The sequence below is a fragment of the Pelophylax lessonae genome, assembly GCF_965119305.1.
Source record: "Pelophylax lessonae genome assembly, chromosome: 1".
Lineage (NCBI taxonomy): Eukaryota > Metazoa > Chordata > Amphibia > Anura > Ranidae > Pelophylax > Pelophylax lessonae.
The window spans coordinates 652,907,493-652,929,087 of record NC_138768.1 but is presented as its reverse complement, the minus strand read 5'-3'; the positions used below and the strand labels follow the sequence as shown (position 1 = coordinate 652,929,087).

General features: G+C 43.3%; 1 protein-coding gene across 2 annotated transcripts in view; it reads left to right on the top strand.

Annotated features, from left to right (window-relative positions):
- The first annotated feature begins 12,036 nt into the window (after positions 1 to 12,036).
- CLGN (calmegin) overlaps positions 12,037 to 21,595 on the top strand; it is a 105,863-nt gene continuing 96,304 nt past the window's right edge. For both annotated transcript variants that reach the window (XM_082243528.1, XM_082243529.1), the window contains exon 1: positions 12,037 to 12,199. The gene's annotated coding sequence lies outside the window, so the exon portion shown is untranslated. The remainder of the gene's footprint in view (positions 12,200 to 21,595) is intronic.

The window sequence follows — 21,595 nt, the reverse complement described above, 5'->3', positions numbered from 1 at the left end:
GTGGCACTGTGATTGTTTTAATAAGCACTGTGATGAAACTGTAATGGCATAGATGTGGCACTGAGCACTGTGATGGCACTGATGTGACCTGTGATGGCACGGATGAGCACTGTGAGGCACATCTGGACGGAGAGATCTGGATGGGTGCCATGGGGGGGAGGCACAAGAAGCACGGGTTGCTGTCACATGACGACCTCCCAGAGCTAGCCGGGTATGCTGTAGCCATCATTCGGCTAAAGAGCGGTCAGCAAGTGCTTAAAATACATACAGTGGCATGATCTATGTGCATTAATAGATATGATAATGGCAAACAATACTTGCCTGTTTAGGGTATTCTCCAGGCATGGTATTTAAAGAATTTATGTATTTTCAATTGTGCCTTTTAAACTGCATAAAAAGACACTTTCCTTGCTGGCTGGTATTTTTTTTAATTTATATAGTTAGTCTGATTGAAAAAAAAGACCGTCACTGTCATCTTAGGACTTATGGTGTGTTATAAGCAAAATCCACAGATGAAAATAAGGGGGAAAAGGGTTTCAAAAAGAAAACTCTGTGCTGAGTGGATTGGAAGATCTGGACCCTCCTGAAGCCACATCTTTTGAGTCCTTGTGTTTGGCTGTGAACATTTGGATAGAGCAACTGCTATCAGATGATGACCGCAGTATTCCTAATTGTGGCCAGCAAAATCACCGCCCTCAAAAATAACTGCCCATTGTAGAATGCCAAAAACATATTCTCCAGCCATATTCAACACCACGGAGGAGAGAATCATGGAGAAGAATCTTTAATGTGATCTGTATGCGCCAACCATCAACTATTACCTAGATCAGTGTTTCTCAACCTTTTTTCAGTTAAGGCACCCTTTACAAATTATGGACAGTCTCGAGACACCCCATTCTAAAATATACACAAGTCCAAGTAGACACCCAACGTTAGTGAGTTGATTTAATTTTCCAAAGCTACTGACTAGTATTCCAATGTTTTTCACTATCTTTAGGGAACTTAACAAGTGGCTGAGGAATTGGTGTAGGAAGGAGGGGTTTGGGTTCCCGGAGAACTGGGCTGACTTCTCAGTCGGCTACCGGCTCTTTAGCAAGGATGGGCTGCACCTTAATGGGGATGGTACAGCTCTTTTGGGGAGAAAGATGGCCACCAAGTTGGAGGGGCTTTTAAACTAGGAGAGGGGGGGGGGAGGGCTCAGAAGTAGAGTCAGGAGGGAGGGAGCAAAGGACTGAAGGCAGTTGTAGGGTCAGCAGCGACAGTAGGTCCACAACATCAATTGGCAGGTCTGTGCAGGAAAACCTCAGACCAAACAGGAATAAACATAACCACCAATCACGTTTAACTTCCGTAAAACTAAGAGGGGTATATGCTAATGCAAGGAGCCTAGCTAATAAAATGGATGAATTGGAAATGCTAGCACATGAGGATGACATAGACCTTGTGGGAATAACGGAAACTTGGTTCGACCCCTCACATGACTGGCTGGCCAATATCCAAGGGTATTCGGTATACCGGAAGGACAGGGTAGGAAAAAGAGGGGGAGGGGTATGTCTCTATGTCAAGAACAATGTAAAGGTGATAGAGAGGAGTGACATCACGGAAGGGATGAGCATGGATTTAGAATCTGTGTGGGTAGAACTACATAGAGAAGGAGATAAGGGAAAAGTAATTGTGGGGGTTTGCTATAGGCCACCTAAACAAGGGGAGGAGGTAGAGCTGGAATTTTTAGCACTACTGGGTAAAGTGGCAAAACTGGGATCAGTCATCATATTGGGGGACTTCAATTATCCCGACATTGACTGGGAAGAGGGGACTACACACTCACAGAAGGCCCGTCTATTCACGGAAACCTTACAAGATAATTACATGTCACAGTTGGTGGATTCTCCTACTAGGGAAAACGCAGTCCTGGATCTATTGATCACTAATGAACCTGACCTAATCTCGGAGGTAGGAGTCCAGGACTACCTGGGCTCTAGCGATCACAGGATGATCACATTTAGTGTAAATAACAATATAACAAGGCAAGTGGGGAACGTAAGAACCCTAAACTTCAGAAGGGCAAACTTTCCAAAATTGTACTCATTGATGGAAAGGGTAAACTGGGACCAAACCCTGGGATCACTGACCACAGAGGAAAAATGGGAATGCTTTAGGAACATATTAAGCAAATGCATCTTGCAGTGCATTCCTATGGGAAATAAATTTAGAAGAGACAAAGCCAAACCTGGCTGGCTAAACCATAGCGTTAAAAAACTTATTAGGGGAAAAAAATTGGCCTTCAAGAAGTATAAATCAGAGGGCACAGTATCAGCTTTCGAGCAATACAAGGAGGAAAATAAGAAAAGTAAACACGAAATCAAGATGGCTAAAATCAACTTTGAGAGACAAATAGCGGAGGATAGTAAAAAAAACCCAAAGAAATTCTTTAAATATATCAACAGCAAAAAAGCTAGGGCTGAGCATATTGCGCACATAATTAACGATGATGGGAGGATGGTTACAGAGGACACTGAAAAAGCAACGGTGCTGAATGCTTTTTTTTCGTCATTCTTTACACATGAAAAGGAGGGGTACACTGACCACAACTGTATGGTTAGTAGTAATACACAGGACTTGCCACTATGGCTAACAGAGGGTGAAATCAGGGAAAGGCTGGATAAACTTAACACAAACAAATCACCAGGCCCGGATGGCGTACATCCGAGAGTACTCAAGGAACTCAGTAAGGTTATATCTAGACCACTGTTCCTGATCTTTGCTGACAGTATTAGGACAGGAGATGTACCAGGGGATTGGAGGAAGGCTAACGTGATTCCGATATTCAAAAAGGGTCAGAGGAATATCCCGGGAAATTATAGGCCTGTCAGTTTGACATCAATAGTATGTAAACTTCTGGAGGGGATGATAAGGGACTATATCGTAGAGTTTGCTAAAGACAACAAAATCATCAGCAGTAATCAGCACGGGTTTACAAATGGGCGTTCTTGTCAAACCAATCTCCTAACATTCTACGAGGAGGTGAGCTGTGAGCTAGATAGGGGCAGACTAGTGGATGTGGTGTACTTGGATTTCGCTAAGGCGTTTGATACAGTTCCCCACAAGCGCTTAATTTATAAAATAAGGTCTGCAGGTATCGACAGCAGGGTTTGCTCTTGGATACGGAACTGGCTAAAAGGGCGTGTCCAAAGGGTAGTAATAAATAGCACATACTTAGACTGGTCTGAGGTTGTAAGCGGGGTCCCCCAAGGCTCAGTCCTGGGACCAACCTTGTTCAATTTATTCATAAACAGCATTGAGGACGGGATCAGTAGTTCGTTATTAGTTTTTGCAGATGACACTAAATTGGCCAGGGCAATAACTGCACAGCATGAAGCCGATATCCTACAGAATGACCTAGACAAAATAACGGAGTTGGCAACGACATGGCAAATGAGGTTTAATGTGGAGAAGTGTAAGGTTTTGCACTTGGGGACTAAAAACATAAAAGCACAATACACGTTAGGGGGGGAACACTTGGGGGAATCAAAAATGGAGAAAGATCTGGGAGTCTTGGTGGATGATAGATTAGGAAATAGCATGCAATGCCAAGCGGTAGCTGCCAAAGCCAGCAGAATATTAGCATGCATAAAGAAAGGGATGTATTCCAGGGATAAGACTATAATCCTTCCACTTTATAAAACTCTGGTCCGACCGCATCTGGAGTATTCTGTCCAGTTCTGGTCGCCAGTCCTCAGGAAGGATGTGTTGGAGCTGGAGAGAGTCAAGAGAAGGGCAACTAAACTGATTAGGGGATTGGAGGACCTTAATTACGAAGAGCGTCTGCAATCGCTCGATTTATTCTCCCTGGAGAAGAGACGCCTGAGGGGGGACATGATAGCAATTTATAAATATCTCAATGGGGACCCCAGCTTAGAAAAAAAGCTGTTCAGTCTAAGGAATTCCATGAGGACAAAAGGGCATACAATGCGATTAGAGGAGAAGCGTTTTAACCTCAGGCAACGTGGGGGGTTCTTTACTGTTAGGGCTACAAGAGTGTGGAATTCTCTACCACAAGAAGTGGTCACTGCGGGAAGTATGGTGGCTTTCAAAAGACTCTTAGACTTACATCTCAAGGATCAGGACATTCAGGGCTATGTGAGATGATTACAGCCACACACACCTACACAGGTTGAACTGGATGGACTATTGTCTTTATTCAACCTCAACTACTATGTAACTATGTAACTATGTAACTCAATCTAATGTCATACCAACGCAGAGGGTGAGGGGTGTGGGACAGTCAAACAAGGATGCTATGCAGGCAACTGACATTCTCCTTATCAACTGATGATGCCATTGGTTGTTAGGATGCCGACATCTAGAAGATTGTAAAGGTGCACAATGAAATCCTGTGACTTTCTGTAACTAAAAAGGCAGCCTTCATCCACACGCCAGCTTGTGTACAATTTTTGGGCAATCTTTAGGTATTTTGCCAAGACACTCCTGATAAAGCCTCAAGGCACCCCAGGGTGCCTGGGCACACTGGTTGAAAAAGGCTGACCTAGATCAATGTATCAATGACTGGCTAAAGGTCATAAAGAACTTAGGATTGGAAGCCTTGAAGAAGGAGGAAGCAGGAGGAGGAATGACTCAGTATAGGTGATCAGAGGGAGAAAGAAAGCCTTTAGGGTAGGTAGCCAGTTGAAGAAAGACGCCTCTATGTAGATGGTCAGTTGGAAGAGGAATGCCCCAGAGTAGGAGGTCAGAGGAAGGAAGAATGCCTCAGTGTAAGTGGTCAGAAGAAAGAAGAACGCCTCAGTGTTGGTAGTCAGAAGGAGGGAAAATGTCTCTTTGTGAATGGTCAGAAGGAGGAAGAATGCCTCAGTGTAGGTAGTCTGTGAGAGGAAGAATGTCTTTAAGTAGACGGTCAGCGGTAGAAACAACACCTCTTTGAAGGTGGTCAGCAGAAGGAGGAAGGCCTCAGTGTAGTTTGGTCAGTTGGAGGAGGAATGCCTTTATGTAGATGGTCAGCAGAAGGAAAAATGCCTCTGTGTAGGTGGTCAGAGGGAGGAAGAATGCCTTAGTGTAGGTGGTCGGAGGGAGGAAGAATGCCTCTGTGTAGGTGGTCAGAAGGGGGAGGAGCGCCTTAGTGTAGGCGGTCAGAGAGGAGAAGAATGCCTCTGTGTAGGCGGTCAGAGGGAGGAAGAATGTCTTAGTGTAGGTGGTCGGAGGGAGGAAGAATGCCTCTGTGTAGGTGGTCGAGGGGGGGGAAAGAGTGCCTCTATGTAGGCGGTCAGAGGGAGGAAGAATGCCTTTGTGTAGATGGTCAGAGGGAGGAAGAATGCTTCAGTGTAGGTGGTCAATGGAAGGAAGAATGCCTCTGTGTAGGTGGTCAGAGGGAGGAAGAATGCCTCTGTGTAGGTGGTCAGAAGGGGGAGGAGCGCCTTAGTGTAGGCGGTCAGAGAGGAGAATAATGCCTCTGTGTAGGCGGTCAGAGGGAGGAAGAATGCCTTAGTGTAGGGGGTCGGAGGGAGGAAGAATGCCTCTGTGTAGGTGGTCGGGGGGGGGGAAAGAGTGTCTCAGTGTAGGTGGTCAATAGAAGGAAGTATGCCTCTGTGTAGGTGGTTTGAGGGGGGAAGAGTGCCTCTGTGTAAGTGGTCAGAGGGGGGAAGGGTGCCTCAGTGTAGGTGATCAGAGGGAGGAAGAATGCCTCTGTGTAGGCTATCAGAAAGAGGAGGAATGCCTCTGTGTAGGCGGACAGAGGGAGGAAGAATGCCTCTGTGTAGGTGGTCAGAGGGGGGAAGAGTGTCTCAGTGTAGGCAGTCAGAGAGGAAAGAATGCCTCTGTGTAAGTGGTCAGAGGGGGAAGGGTGCCTCTGTGTAAGTGGTCAGAGGGGGAAGGGTGCCTCAGTGTAAGTGATCAGAGGGAGGACGAATGCCTCTGTGTAGGCCATCAGAAAGGGGAAGAATGCCTCTGTGTAAGCGGTAAGAAGGAGGAAGAATGCCTTTGTGTACAGTAGGTGGTCAGAGGGGGAAAGAGTGCCTCTGTGTAGGTGGTCAAAGAGGAAAGAATGCCTCTGTGTAGGTGGTCAGAGGGAGGAAGAATGCCTCTGTGTATGCGGTCAGAGGGAGGAAGAATGCCTCTGTGTAGGTGGTCAGAGAGGGGAAGAGTGCCTCAGTGTAGGTGGTCAGAGAGGAAAGAATGCCTTTGTGTAGGTGGTCAGAGGGAGGAAGAATGCCTCAGTGTAGGCGGTCAGAAGGAGGAAGAATGCCTCTGTGTAGGAGGTCAGAAGGAGGAAGAATGCCTCTGTGTAGGCGGTCAGAGGGAGGACGAATGCCTCTGTGTAGGCGGTCAGAGGGAGGACGAATGCCTCTATATAGGCGATCAGAGGGGGGAGAATGCCTCAGTGTAGATGGTCAGCGAGAGGAAGAATACCTCAGTGTAGATGGTCAGCGAGAGGAAGAATACCTCAGTGTAGATGGTCAGCGAGAGGAAGAATGCCTCAGTGTAGATGGTCAGCGAGAGGAAGAATGCCTCAGTGTAGAGGGTCAGGGAGAGGAAGAATGCATCAGTGTAGATGGTCAGCGAGAGGAAGAATGCCTCAGTGTTGATGGTCAGCGAGAGGAAGAATGCCTCACTGTAGGTGGTCAGAGAGAGGAAGAATGCCCCAGTGTAGGTGGTCAGAGAGAGAAAGCATGCCTCAGTGTAGGATGTAAGGGGGAGGAAGAATGCCTCAGTGTAGGTCAGTGGTCCTCAACCCTGGTCCTCAGGGCCCACTAACAGGCCAGAGTTGCAAGATAACTGAAATACATCACAGGTGATATAATTTGCTGCTCAGTGATTGCAGTACTCTAGTCTGCATCTCCCCAAGGTAATACTTAAAATCTGGCCTGTTAGTGGGCCCTGAGGACCGGAGTTGAGGACCACTGGTGTAGGTGATCTGAGGGAGGAAGAATGCCTCAGTGTAGGTGATCTGAGGGAGGAAGAATGCCTCAATGTAGGTGATCTGAGGGAGGAAGAATACCTCGGTGTAGGTGATCTGAGGGAGGAAGAATGCCTCAGTGTAGGTGATCTGAGGGAGAAAGAATGCCTCAGTGTAGGTGATCTGAGGGAGGAAGAATACCTCGGTGTAGGTGATCTGAGGGAGGAAGAATGCCTCAGTGTAGGTGATCTGAGGGAGGAAGAATACCTCGGTGTAGGTGATCTGAGGGAGGAAGAATGCCTCAGTGTAGGTGATCTGAGGGAGGAAGAATACCTCGGTGTAGGTGATCTGAGGGAGGAAGAATACCTCGGTGTAGGTGATCTGAGGGAGGAAGAATGCCTCGGTGTAGGTGATCTGAGGGAGGAAGAATGCCTCAGTGTAGGTGATCTGAGGGAGGAAGAATACCTCAGTGTAGGTGATCTGAGGGAGGAAGAATGCCTCAGTGTAGGTGATCTGAGGGAGGAAGAATGCCTCAGTGTAGGTGATCTGAGGGAGAGAGAATGCCTCAGTGTAGGTGCTCTGAGAGAGGGAGAATGCCTCAGTGTAGGTGATCTGAGGGAGAAAGAATGCCTCAGTGTAGGTGATCTGAGGGAGGAAGCAAATAAAACAATACAACACAGTTTGGGACTTTTCATGTACCCTCTAGGATTAAGTGCCGGTTCACACTTCCGCGTGTGCGGCAATCGCATGTAATATCGGAGCGCACTGCTCCTTCATTACATGCGATCGGATGTGCAATGCGAATTCAGCTATACACTTTGTATGGCTAAATTCGCACTGCACCCACACAAAAGTCGCACATGAGGCATTTTTTTCAGCCGCATCAGGTGTGATCCGATCCTGTGCGAACTGTCAGATCGCACTGCGATATGCGATCAAACTGGGGGTGTCGTTAACACTTCATTGACACCCCCAGCGTATCGCATATGGCAGTGTGAACTGCCAGATGTGCGTTTGCGATGCGGGAACAGGCTGCGAATTCGCAGCCTTCCCACATCACACAAGTGTGACCCGGCACTAAACGACCACTTGACTGATTGTGAAATGACCTGACTGATTATAAGAAAATCTATCACAAAACTTTATTCAAAACATCATACAAATCTTAAAAAGGGGTTTGTTTAAAAACAATTTAACAAACAAATTGTCCAGGTTGCTGTTATCCTATAGGTAGTCAGTGGGAGGACAATGGAAAGGACTCTAGTGTAAGTGCCCAGTATATGACCCTGAACGTGTGGGAAAAGTTTTGCTGAAAAATTGTGTATTTACAAACCATTTTTTTGCATATTTTTCTCCTGTTATGTGTAGTGTTTGGGTGGCAGATGGTGTGCCCTGTGTCTGCATACTTTGTGCCACACTGTGTCCCTCATAGCAATCTGAGAAAAGGTAATCTTTTCTCTGGACTCACCTTCTATGGGACCATCTTACTTGATGGCTGAGTGTTTAAAAATGTAATGTGTGTCTAGATTACTAAGGTATCTAAATGCATTAAAGTATGGGCTCCAAGGTTTGCCCAGTGTACACATTAACAGCTTTTGTGCAGTAACCAGAGAAGTATGAGTCTGCAAGAATAAAAAAAGTTTTGGCTTCTGCATGGTCTCAAATGTTGTTGGGTGTTTTCCAAGGCTGTCAATTCATGATGCTTTTACCTTGTAATAGTCAGTTCCCCTGCCTTGACCAAACAATGATGGTTCTGATGTCGCTGATCCCCTTCATTTACACCACTGTTTCCTTTCTGTTATTATCTGTTATTACAGCGTGCGCTATAAGAGCTTCTGTCTAAGGGCTTGTTCGAACTTCACTAAATCTCTGATGCATAACAAATGCTCCTATAGCGTTAGTATGGGCATTAGACTTGCAATAATGAGCTTTAGTATGGACATTAGACTGGCATTAGTGATCTTTAGTATGGGCGTTAGACTGGCATTTTACAAGCATTAACAAAGAGTTAAAAACCCTCCCCAAATGTCCTATGCGCAGTTTTGAGGTGTTTGAGGGCGGTTTTAACGCACCTTAATGCTCATCAAACGCCAGAGATGTATAGTAACGAAGTAGAACTACTTAAGTACTGTACTTAAGTACCGAAATGCGGTATCTGTACTTTCCTAGAGTAGAATTTTTTTCTCCTACTTCTACTTTTACTTCACTACATTTTTTCGATGATTTCGATACTTCTACTCAAGTATTTTTTTTTTGTGCTGCATAGTTACTCGTTACTTTTAAAAAAATTACCACTGCCAGAACAGTAGATGGCAGGTTGCATAAAGCTCAAAAAAATGTGTATAATGTCATTTGTAAATCAGCGCATACGAAAATAAAGGCTGTGTATAATAAAAGCTGCTATACCAAATCTTTCCAATAAAAAGAAAATATGAAACAAACAAATAAATGGTGCTACAGCGCTTAAAGTGCATCAAGAAACTACTAACAAACACAGGTTAATCATTTGAATAAATCATTTGAAATAATAAAAACAATATGATGTTCATACTTTTGACTTATTTCTTAAATAACTACATAACACAGTACTTGTACTTCTACTTTCAGTACTTGAGTAGAAATTTTTTTTCAAAACTACTGGTACTTTTTACTTTTAGTACTTAAGTAGCAAATTTTTTGAAAAAACGACTTGCAATACTTAAGTAAAAAAAATGTTGAATACTTTAGTACTTCTACTTAAGTAACCTTTTCTGCGAGCACTTCCACTTCTACTCAAGTAATTTTTTGATCGAGCACTTGTACTTTTACTCAAGTAGAAATTTCGAGTACTTTATACAAGTCTGTCAAACGCCTATTTTTTGAAATGGGACTTTAGAGGAAATTAACTAATTTTAATGCCCTGCAACTGCACTGCAAACGCCTGCCAGAGCGTGTGCAAAGCGTTACCATAGACTTGAATGGGAGGCGTTGAAAGGCTTCAAAAGACCTCCTTACTCGACATGAAGCTTCATTTTGGAAGCGATGTGACGCTAAAGTGGGGTACACACTAAGAAAATCGGGCGAATGATCGTCTGATTTTCCTCATTGTTTCACAGCAAATCGGAACCGATGAACAAAAATTCGTATGGAAATTCTCGTACGACAAAGCTTTTTTTTTTATTTTTTATTGTTTCTGATCATGCGCGGCCTTTCTTTTCTGATTTTTCTTGTACAAAAATTGTACGAAAACGGTACACATTAAACGAAATTCATTCATTTTTTTCCCATACAAGAAACATTTTGGAGTTTGTCCCTTCGAGAACTTTCATACGAAAATTCTGAATCGTCTATAGAAAGTTCTGTACACACTATATGAAAATTGTACAGAAATTCGCAATCGTCTGTAGAAAGTTCTGTATACACTATACCAAAATGTGCAAATTCTGAATCGTCTGTAGAAAGTTCTGTACACACTATACCAAAATTGTACAGATATTCTCAATCGTCTGTAGAAAGTTCTGTATACACTATACCAAAATCGTATGAAAATTCTCAATCATCTGTAGAAAGTTCTGTACACACTATACCAAAATGGTATGGAAATTCTCAATCATCTATAGAAAGTTCTTTACACACTATACCAAAATCGTATGAAAATTCTCAATCATCTGTAGAAAGTTCTGTACACACTATACCAAAATGGTATGAAAATTCTCAATCATCTGTAGAAAGTTCTGTACACACTATACCAAAATGGTATGGAAATTCTCAATCATCTGTAGAAAGTTCTTTACACACTATACCAAAATCGTATGAAAATTCTCAATCATCTGTAGAAAGTTCTGTACACACTATACCAAAATGGTATGAAAATTCTCAATCATCTGTAGAAAGTTCTGTACACACTATACCAAAATGGTATGAAAATTCTCAATCATCTGTAGAAAGTTCTGTACACACTATACCAAAATCGTATGGAAATTCTCAATCATCTGTAGAAAGTTCTGTACACACTATACCAAAATGGTATGGAAATTCTCAATCATCTGTAGAAAGTTCTTTACACACTATACCAAAATGGTATGGAAATTCTCAATCATCTGTAGAAAGTTCTGTACACACTATACCAAAATCGTATGGAAATTCTCAATCATCTGTAGAAAGTTCTGTACACACTATACCAAAATCGTATGGAAATTCTCAATCATCTGTAGAAAGTTCTGTACACACTATACCAAAATGGTATGGAAATTCTCAATCATCTATAGAAAGTTCTATACACACTATACCAAAATCGTACGAAAATTCTTTGGACGAAAATGTTCGCCCGATTTTTTTTATAGGGTGTACAAACCTTAACGCTTCATGTTTTGATAATGTGAACAGAGCTGTGTGCTGTTCATTATATTATTTGCATAGATATTTGAGGGGTGTTTTACCATCCCTTAAACGCCTGCTTTTAATGCCAGAGCGAACATAATCTAAAAGCAGACTTTCTATAAAGCTAGCCCTCCATTTCCGAAAACAATTTAGCTGCAAAAGGTAGTGATAAAGCACATTATGGTCACCTGTGCGTCTCGGAAGGATTGAAAGCTGGGACCGAGATTTCTATTTTTTTATTATTTTTTTGTAACATTTTAATTTTTCTGTATTTTTAGCAGCTCCTTGTATTTGGGTGGGAGGGCTGGCAGGAAAGCAGAAGGTTCCTTTAAATGTCTATTTTGGTCCACTTTTTATGTATTTTAATAATAATAATAATAATAATAATAATAATAATAATAATAATAATAAAGCATTTGCCATACTGGTAACCAAAAAATATTGGCATGCAGCATATAAAGAAGAGCTGCACAAAGCACATAGAGAGAAGAAAGACTAAATCAATACAAAGCAATGAATACAAGTAATCTGTGATCTAAGCCAATGCAGGCAATGAAAGTAAATCTCTTTCTTTACAAGATCACACTTGCACTGATGCACTTAAACCGTCAAATCGCATAAAGCCATAACAAAAAAAAACCCATCAGCTGTTGTATAGCATTACACGCATGGTACTGGAAGTGATGCTATCACACATCAGTGTGGTTCCCTGCAAGCCCCCCAGCAGAGAGAAGCTGTCATTGTGTGTCTCCTCCTCTTGCACACCCATCCCCCCGCCCAGACACAGAGGAGGAGGAGGATTAGAGACAGGCAGCAGATCTCCAGGCAGCACATAGAACAAGCTGGATCTCTCCTGTCATCCCTCTGTCATTACTGTTACTGGGATACCTGGAGCCCTGCATCTTGGTTGCACACTCTTGATCCCCTTCTGCCGTGAGTATATACTGATGATCACATCTTGTATTATGATATCCATCCCTTTGCTCTTCTCCTACCTCTCCTCCTCTTTATTGCATCCCCCTAAAGAGGACAATTCCTCTTTCTGTTCAGGATCATCGCCTCATCCCACTAGATCCCACTGACTCAGCTTGGCTGGGATCAGCAGTCATCTCACTGGGAATATCTTTATTAAAGGCCAGAGTGATTATCTATCTATCTATCTATCTATCTATCTATCTATCTATCTATCTATCTATCTATCTATCTATCTATCTATCTATCTATCTATCTATCTATCTATCTATCTATCTATCTATCTATCTATCTATCTATCTATCTATCTATCTATCTATCTATCTATCTATCTATCTATCTATCTATCTATCAAATCTATCTATCTATCTAATCTATCTATCGCATTTCAATATCCATGAAAAATAATGGTAGCTTCTTATAATATAAATCTTTGACATAGGCCTACAATGATAAGTCCATAGGTTGTAACAAGCAATGATATTCATTTGTTTATTTTCAGCAGGAAACTGTTTGTCAATTAATTATTACACTATTCTATACAGTGTGCATATTGTGTTTATGCTGAATTTTATTGTATCTGATTTTTTGGTAACCATGCATCCTTGATGTCTGATACTATCTCTTATTGTATCGTATTACTTTCCTTCTCACTTTTTCAGTACGATAGTATTACACAATGCATTTCTTAGGCCTAATGTACACTGGGCGCTTTTACAGCTGCTCCTAGGGGCTTTTAGAGGCAGAAAAGGGAAAAAACCCACAGCCAGTGAGTCCAGGAGCAGCAGAGTTTTGGCAGAAAAAAACGCTTAACGAGCCTAAGCGCTTAAAGCGCATAATAATAATAAATTATTATTCTGGGCAATGAAATGAGTTCTTGCCTAAGCGCTTGTAGCGCCTAATAATGAATTAATATTCTGTGCAATGAAATGAATTATTACCCAAGTGCTTGACGCGCCTAAACAAGTTTACAAGCGTTAAGCTTTTTTTTTTCTGCCAAAACTCTGTTGCCAGGAGGAAGGGAGTCTAGGAGGGTTAACAAAATGTCCAGTCTGAATGAGTCCTTATTGAAATGATGCTTTTACACTAAGGCCCCTTTCACACGGCACTCCGCCCGACGGAGTCCGTTCTTCTCAGCAGGGGATCGTTCCGCCAATCCCCGCTGAGCAGGCGGATGACAGCTCGGTCTCCGCTCTGTGTGCAGAGACGGAGCTGTCAGATCCCCGCTGTCCTCTATGGGGAGATCAGATAAGAACGGACTGCCTGTCCATTCTCATCCGATCCGATCCTCCAGATGACTGGAAAATAGGGTTTCCATCGGTCCGGATTTTACGGACAGGATCAGATCGAATAGCAGTGGGTGTCAGCAGTGCCATCTTAAAAGCATTAAATGCCCCCGGGCAATGCAGTGCACTGGGGCCCTGCCTACACAATCACCCACGAGAATAAAAATGAAAACTATCGATAAGGCAATATTTATTGGTACAGCAGTGCCAGGCTAACAGTTTCCAAGTTGGATGGCTGCGTTCAGTGAACACAAACACGGGTGGGAGTCAGACTCCACTGTCCTGTGTGTGTCTGTTCCCATGGAGGTGGACAGGCATTCCTGCAGTTGTAGGCTCCCCCTCCACGGCCCAAGTGGCCTGACAGCAGCGCAGGGCCGACAGGCGCTTGCCACCTGCTAAGTTCGGTGGCGGGATGCACACAGGAATGCTTGGCTGGGGCGGGGTCGCTTGGCAGGTGGGGCCCCCCAGGCAAGTGGGGCCCCTGGGCAACTGCCCAGCATGCCCATTCGGTAAGATGGCCCTGGGTGTCAGCGGAGATTTCTCCGCTGACACCCGCTGTCCCATAGGGATGCATGGAGCATTCGATCAGGTCCACCTGAAAAACTGACAGATGGATCGGATCAGATCGCCCGTGTGAAAGGGGCCTAAGCCCCCTGTACAGTCAGGTTTGTGTGTCAGTTTTTCAGGTGGACGTGATCAGAAGCTCCATGTAGGTCTATGACAGGCAGATATAAATGGACACACCACCTCCAAGTTCATCTAGGTTTGGAAAAAAAGATGGAAACCATCTGCATCCTTTTCAGATTTTTTCCGCACCGTGTAAGCTTAGAGTTAATCAGATGTAAAGTCCATTTTCATTAGGCTGCCCATAGATCCAACATGGGTCTGGAAAGATCAGGTTTGTAAAAGCAGAAAAAACACCTGAATGGGCTAAAGTAACATCTTTCCTGTTCTGATCCAGTTAATCAGGGGATCTGTTCATGTATCCCCTGCTGATCATAATGGACAGCGCCGCTGTGAAAATGGCCCAAAAGCGGTATTGGTATATATGAAGGAAAGGAGAGGTGAAGAAGCTGCCCACAGTCAGAGACCTGCTTTCATTTTCTTTCCCACTCTCAGACAAGTGATGGCTTGCTTTAAAACACTTTTTCTTCTTGTTGACAATATATAAAAAAATATGTCCATAATCTAGACACAGGTGCACTTTATCTAGACCTTCACACAATATGATTGGAAACTTTAAAGAGACTGTACAGAGAGTGTTGGAGCTGCTGGTCCCTGTTTTTAAAGCTGCGTTCCAGGTGTGATTACCTTTGCATAATTACATTTATCTAGCTTGGACCAATGTAAGTATGTATTTGTCATACTTGTGGGATGCCCCTGGAAGCTGAAAACCACTGTAGTAGGCACAGCTGCTGCAGAGACCACCGTTGGCTTACTGGTCCAGTGTTGAGTAGCTGCCCTGCTATTTAGTGCACACAGGCCACTGGATTAACGCCTTCGCCATTCAGGGAACACTCTGCATTTTCTCAGTGAACGCAAAGTGTTCTGTGATTGGATGAGGTGGAAATCGCAATGTCACTCCTCCTGCCTGTTCACCTCATCCAATCAGAGAACGTGTTGCATTTATTAAGAGTATGCAAAGTGTTCTCTGAATGATGCCTGTGCCGAATGACCTCTTGTGCTCACTATTTAACAAAGCGGTCGCTTGGCATGGGACCCCGAAAGCCAGCATTAATCACTGTACTAGTGATGCCTACTACAATAATTTCCAGCTTCCACTATGATCTCACTGGTATGGAACATGCATATTTGCATTGGTCTAAGCTAGACGAATGTGACTTTGTTAAAATTGCCATAGCTAAACTTCAGCTGTAACACTTGCCATTTGTAAATAATGCTTAACCACTTTACCACCGGAGGATTTTGATGTCTTATGTCCAGGCCACTTTTTGGGATTCGGCACTGTGCGACTTTAACTGACAATTGCGAGGTCATGCAACGCCATACCCAAACTAATTTATGTCCTTTTTTTCCCCACAAACAGAGCTTTCTTTTGGTGGTATTTGATCACCTGTGCGATTTTTACTTTTTGCGCTATAAACAAAAAAAGAGCGACAATTTTGAAAAAATATTTTTCACATTTTTTTATATGAAATTCCCCCCAAAAAATGTAAAAATCAGATTTTTTTTGGATTGGTTTGCGCAAAAGTTATTGCGTTTACTAACTAAGGGAAAGATTTGTCATTTTTGGTGTTTTTTTTTTTTTTAACGAGTAATGGCGGCGATCTGCAATTTTTATTGCGGGACTGCGACATTGCGGCGGACAGATCGGACCCTTGACTGACATTTTTGACACTTTTGGGGGTACCAGTGACATTACTACAGTAATCAGTGCTATATATATATATGCACTGTTACTGTAAAAATGACACTGGCAGGGAAGGGGTTAATTTCTATTGGTGATCAAGGGGTTAATGTATGCCTGGTGCTTACTAACGTGTGTGGGGGGAGGTGACTGAGTGACACAGGAACAGATCGCAGGTTCAGCTATGCTGAACCCTGCAATCTGACCCTGTCTGTCACTTAGAGATCCGCCCGCTTTGCTTACACAAGCGGGCGGATCTCCACACTCGATTCCCAGACGATCGGGGAAGAGCGGCGGTGATCACCGCCGCTCCTCCCCTGGCCCGACTCCCGCTGTGACTGAATACAGCGGGAGCGAGCCTCCGGCGGCGCGCGCATGCCGCCCACAAGGGGAGGAGTCCGGTGACGTAGGTCTACGTCGCTGGACGATAACTAACCACTTTGCCGCAGTACAGTCAACGTGACTGGTCGGCAAGTGGTTAAGTAGGACAAAATGGCATTTAATAGACACTCAATGCCCATAAACACGTGTTTGGATCCAGTGAATGTATTTCTGTATGCCTACAGAATAGGGAAGGGGAGTGTTGATCAATACAAAAATTCCCTATCACTCAATCCTGCTAGTCTGAAAAAAAACCTGATTAACCTGTTCTTACATTTGGGTTTTATGTTTGCCAGTACATGTAGTCTATTGCCAGATACCCCTGGTAAACTGCCGAATTTGTAGGAGATCATCCTCTATAAGGCACTTTTAAAGGGTACTCACATAAAAATACTCCATGGATGGCAAACTAATATGTGCAACAATAATCTAAAAAATTGGGAAGCACTGATATACAGCTAAAACTAATTTGTAGGAGCTACTGTTAAAAGGATTAATCTGATCCATTAGCATCTTAGGATGGACATAGTGTTAAGATGAGCTGACATCTCACTGGGAATGACAGGTGGCAGGACATCTGCCAGTCGTTGGACTACACAAAAAAGGAAATAATTAGGACCCACTCACAAAGTTGGAAAATCTTTGTATGTGGAAGCAAACACTTCCCTTAGTCAAAATGTTACTTTTTATCTCATTAAGGAGGCCCTACCAGCCCGATCTTCTCAGGTAAAGTCAGGGGACATGCCGAGGGATGTTCAGGTCATGTACTTATGTCTATCGCTAGTCTTAGCTTGGATCTGCATTGAAGCTAAGGCTAGTTCTTGGGATTGCTCTCAACAATGCTTTTAAAAACCACAGAGCAGCCCCTTAGAACTTCATTCCCTGGCCTAGGGTAGCAGCTGTACAGGCCTTCTCACAAACCATGGTTGGCACTGAGCTATGTACAGGCATCTCCTCTTCTGGGACCACCCTGTCTTTTAAAAGCTAGGGCATCTCCCTAGCTAGCCTTGTCATAATGTTGACAATGTTGAAACAAAATTCCACAAAGTATACAAAAAACGTATAAAGTGACAGTATTATTTATTTTTATTATATTTCCAATGAAACTGTATCTATACAAGGCATACACCTGTACTGTAGCCTCCTCCTGTAACCACCTTAGGATGCCTAATGTTGTTCTTGGTTGTACAAACCCCTAAGGTGGGTGACTGCTGCTGAGCAACGTTGGAGGAATACCCAGATGAAAGCCTATATTGTAGTGAACAACAATATAAAATGACATGTGAGTGGAGAGTAGATATATTCACCCATTTATATTATGTCATGAAAAATAGTTTAATTATAAATCCAAATCAATTCTGAAATATGTAGTGGTGTGAAATACAGTATATAGAATACATGAGCAATTTATGGCTGCATTTGCATGCGATTACAGTTTAGAAGACTGTAGTTGTTTGGAATTATGTTCCAATACAATTTTATTTTTTTCTGCTCATATATATATATATATATACATACACACACAGTATCTCACAAAAGTGAGTACACCCCTCACATTTTTGTGAATATTTTATTATATCTTTTCATGTGACGACACTGAAGAAATGACACTTTGCTACAATGTAAAGTAATGAGTGTACAGCTTGTATAACAGTGTAAATTTTCTGTCCCCTAAAAATAAATAAACACACAGGCATTAATGTCTAAACCGCTGGCAACAAAAGTGAGTACACCCCATTTTCCCTCCTGGGTGTCATGTGACTCGTTAGTGTTACAAGGTCCCAGGTGTGAATGAGGAGCAGGTGTGTTAGATTTGATGTTCTCGCTCTCACTCTCTCCTACTGGTCACTTGAAGTTCAACATGCCACTTCATGGCAAAGAACTCTCTGAGGATCTGAAAAAAAGAATTGTTGCTCTACATAAAGATGGCCTAGGCTATAAGAAGATTGCCAAGACCCTGAAACTGATCTGCAACACGGTGGCCAAGACCATACAGCGGTAACAGGACAGGTTCCACTCAGAACAGGCCTCGCCATGGTTGACCAAAGAAGTTGAGTGCACGGCTCAGAGTCATATCCAGAGGTTGTCTTTGGGAAATAGATGTATGAGTGCTGCCAGCATTGCTGCAGACGTTGAAGGGGTTGGGGGTCAGCCTGTCAGTGCTCAGACCACTTTCTGCACACTGCATCAAATAGGTCTGCGTGGCTGTCGTCCCAGAAGGAAGCCTTTTCTAAAGATGATGCACAAGAAAGCCCACAAACAGTTTGCTGAAGACAAGCAGACCAAGGACATGGATTACTGGAACCTGTCTGATGAGATCAAAATAAACGTATTTGGTTCAGATGGTGTCAAGTGTGTGTGGCGGAAACCAGGTGGGAAGACAAGTGTGTCTAGCCTACAGTCAAGCATAGTGGTGAGAGTGTCATGGTCTGGGGCTGCATGAGTGCTGCCAGCACTGGGGAGCTACAGTTCATTGAGGGAATTCCAACATGTACTGTGACATACTAAAGCAGAGCATGATCCCCTCCCTTTGGAGACAGGGCCGCAGGGCAGTTCTCCAACATAATAAAGACCCCAAACATACCTCCAAGATGACCACTGCTTTGCTAAAGAAGCTGAAGGTAAGGGTGATAGACTGGCCAAGCATGTTTCCAGACCTAAACCCTATTGAGCATCTGAGGGGCATCCTCAAATGGAAGTTGGAAGAGCACAAGGTCTCTAACATCCACTAGCTCCGTGATGTCATCATGAAGGAGTGGAAGAGGACTCCAGTGGCAACCTGTGAACTTCTGGTGAACTCCATGCCCAAGAGGGTTAAGGCAGTGCTGGAAAATAATGGTGACTACACAAAACTTTGACACTCTGGGTCCAATTTGGACATTTCCACTTAGGGGTGTACTTACTTTTGTTGCCAGCGGTTTAGACATTAATAGCTGTGTGTTGAGTTATTTTGAGGGGACAGCAAATTTACACTGTTATACAAGCTGTACACTCACTTCTTTACATTGTAGCAAAGTGTCATTTCTTCAGTGTTGTCACATGAAAAGATATAATAAAATATTTACAAAACATGAGGGGTGAGTACTATATATACAGTATATTACCAAAAGTATTGGAACCCCTGCCTTTACACACACAAATGAACTTTAATTGGCATCTAAGTCTTAGTCCGTAGGGTATAATATTGAGTTGGCCCACCCTTTGCAGCTATACCAGCTTCAACTGTTCTAGGAAGGTGGTCCACAAGGTTTAGGAGTGTGTCTATGGGAATGTTTAATCATTCTTCCAAAAGCTAATTTCTGAGGTCAGGCACTGATGTGGATGAGAAGGCATGGCTTGCAGTCTCTGCTCTAATTCATCCCAAAGGTGTTCTCTATTGGGTTGAGTTCAGGGCTCTGTGCAGGCCAGTCAAGTTCCTCCACCCCATACTCGCTCATCCATGTCTTTATTGAAATTGCTTTGTGCACTGGTATGCAGTCATGTTGGAACAGTAAGGAGCCATCCCCAAACTGTTCCCACAAAGTTAGGGGCATGAAATTGTCCAAAATGACTTGGTATGCTGATGCTTTAAGAGTTCCCTTTGCTGGAACTAAGGGGCCAAGCCCAACCCCTGGAAAACAACCCCACACCATAATCCCCCCCCCCCCCCACAAAATGATTTTAACCAGTGCACAAAGCAAGGTTCATAAAGACATGGATGATTGTGGACTGCCTGTGCAGAAGAGTTGAAGCTGTTAAAGCTGCAAATGGTGGGCCAACCTAATATTGAACCCTACGGACTAAGACTGAGATGCCAATAAAGTTCATGTGCGTACAAAGGCAGGCATCCCAATACTTTTGGTAATATATTGTGTGTGTATAAATAAATAAATACATATATATATGTATATTACACAGGTGCATCTCATAAAATTAGAATATCATCAAAAAGGTAATTTATTTCAGTAATTCAATTCAAAAAGTGAAACTCATATATTTTATATAAATGCGCTACACACAGAGTGATACATTTCAATCATTTCTTTCTTTTAATTTTGATGATTATGGCTTACAGCTAGTGGAAACCCAAAATTCTGGAAATTAGAATATTACATAAGATGAATAAAAAAAAAGGATTTTTAATACAGAAATGTTGACTTTTTGAGAAGTATATCGTATGTCTATGTACAGTATATTATGCACTCAATACTTTGTCGGGACTCCTTTTGCATGAATTACTACATCTGCTGCAGATTCTCTATGGGGGGAGGAGTAAACGGTATTCGGGATGTTGACTTGGCCTCCAAATTCTCCAGATAAAGCATCTGTGGGATATGCTGGAAAAACAAGTCTGATTCATGGAGGCCCCACCTTGCAACTTACAGGTCTTAAAGGATCTGCGACTGATGGCTGGGTGTGAAATCTGAAATTGTAATTGGTGGGCAGTTTAAGCTTTTAAAGAACATTAAATGTGCATCATTTGTGTGATAGCAGTATAGATGTCAGACTCTCCAATGTTATTTTGGTCTGTGATATCCATTGGGAATAGACAGGTCTATAAATAATTTATATGCTTTTAAGTCAGCTGTGCCCGGAATTGATAATTCAGTTTAGTGTCGTTACTAACAAGTCAATATAGTTGCTTCTTTAAGAAGCACCAGTTTTTAAATATGCCATCCAGAATTCCAATTTCAACGGTTTTAAGGCAATATGATGGTGTCACACTTTTCACAATTTGGAATAAACAAAACAATTGAGGGGCCCAGCTGTACGAGTGGGACACTTTCATTATGGGAAGGTGATAACGACTCAACAATGGAGTGCTTGAGAGATAGATATAAGATGTTGGCAAGTTATTGTTTTATCTCAACGAAGAATGAAATCTCAAAACCCATATGATCTAGTTAGGGCTCTTTCACACGGTCCACCTCTGTAGGCGGATCCGTGTTGCTCAGCGGGGATCGATCCGCGATCCCCGCTGAGCCGGGCGGATGACCGCTCCGTCTCCGCTTGCAGAGCGGAGAGGGAGGTGTCTCAGCACCCGCTGCCCTCTATGGGGGATCGGAGGAGAGCGGACCGCCTGTCCGCTCTCTTCAGATCCGCTCCGCTCCGATTACTGAACGGATGGAAAAATAGGGTTTCCATCCGTCCAGATTTCAGCACAGGATCGGATGCGGATAGCAGCGGGTGTCAGCGGAGGTGTCTCCGCTGACACCCGCTGCCCCATAGAGCTGCATGGAGGATCCGATCAGATCTGCCTTAAAAACTGACAGGTGGATCTGATCGGATCGCCCGTGTGAAAGAGCCCTTAGGCTGTAAAAGCCTTCAAGGTTTTGGATGACA